The sequence below is a fragment of the Bufo bufo genome, chromosome 4 (assembly GCF_905171765.1).
Source record: "Bufo bufo chromosome 4, aBufBuf1.1, whole genome shotgun sequence".
Lineage (NCBI taxonomy): Eukaryota > Metazoa > Chordata > Amphibia > Anura > Bufonidae > Bufo > Bufo bufo.
The window spans coordinates 166,147,312-166,148,454 of record NC_053392.1 but is presented as its reverse complement, the minus strand read 5'-3'; the positions used below and the strand labels follow the sequence as shown (position 1 = coordinate 166,148,454).

Below are 1,143 nucleotides of genomic sequence, written 5' to 3'. Positions count from 1 at the left end.
AGAAGCATGAGGAGACCACAGAGTGGTGAGGTGGCAGCAGCACAAGGAGACCACAGAGTGGTGAGGTGGCAGCAGCATGAGGAGACCACAGAGTGGCCCAGTGACAGAGTGGGGAGGTGGGGGGCAATACCAGTACCAGCTGAAGATGGTGGGTGGCAGTAGGAACACCTGGCAGCAGGTGTGTGGCATCAGGCAGGCAGCAGCATCAGATTAGTAGCTGAAGCAGGTAGCCAGAAGAAACAGGTATCTTTTGACAAAGTTTAGGTGTGGCACCATGGATAATCTAGTGTCAATGGTTATTCTAAGCTGAATGTACCTGCATTCGTCAGATCGCAGAAGATAAACAGCTTAAGGCTGGGCAAGTACCAGCTTGGGAGACTGGTTGGGAATCCCTGGTTCTGTTGACTTACCGGGGGTGAGGTAATGGAACTGGGGGAGGAATGGAAGGAGGGACTAGAACAGTTCAAAAGGAAAGGTGTAGGGTAAAAAATATATGTTGTATGTATATTAATGCCAGAAGCCTGACTAATAAAACTGGGGAACTGGAATTAGTGATGTGTGAGGAGGACTATGACATAGTGGGAATAACTGAGACATAGCTGGATGATAGCTATGACTGGGCAGTTAACGTACAGGGTTGCAGTCTGTTTAGAAAGGATCACCAAAACCGGAGAGGGGTCTGCCTTTATATAAAGTCCTTTCTAAAGCCCACAGTCTGAGAAGATATAAGTGAGGGACATGAACATGTGGAGTCACTGTGGGTAGAAATACATGGAGGTAAAAACAATAATAAAATACTAATAGGAGTTTATTATAAGCCACCTAATATACCAGAGTCCACAGAAAATCTACTACTAAACGAGATAGATGAGGTGGCAGATCATAATGAGGTCGTTATTATAGGGGACTTCTACTACCCAGATATACCGTAGACTGGGAAAATGAAACCTCTACATCTCATAAATGAAACAGGTTCTTGGCAACAACCAAAGACAATTACCTTTCCCAACTGGTTCAGGACCCGACTAGAGGGATGGCCATACTGGACTTAGTATTAACCAATAGACCTGACAGAACAACAGATGTGCAGGTCGGGGGACACCTGGGAAATAGTGACCATAAAGTAATAACCTTCCAATTGTC

The 1,143-nt window shown here is 45.5% G+C and overlaps 1 pseudogene; it reads left to right on the top strand.

Moving 5' to 3' along the window:
• Window positions 1-288: 288 nt before the first annotated feature.
• Window positions 289-407, top strand: LOC121000229 (annotated as a pseudogene).
• Window positions 408-1,143: the final 736 nt, after the last annotated feature.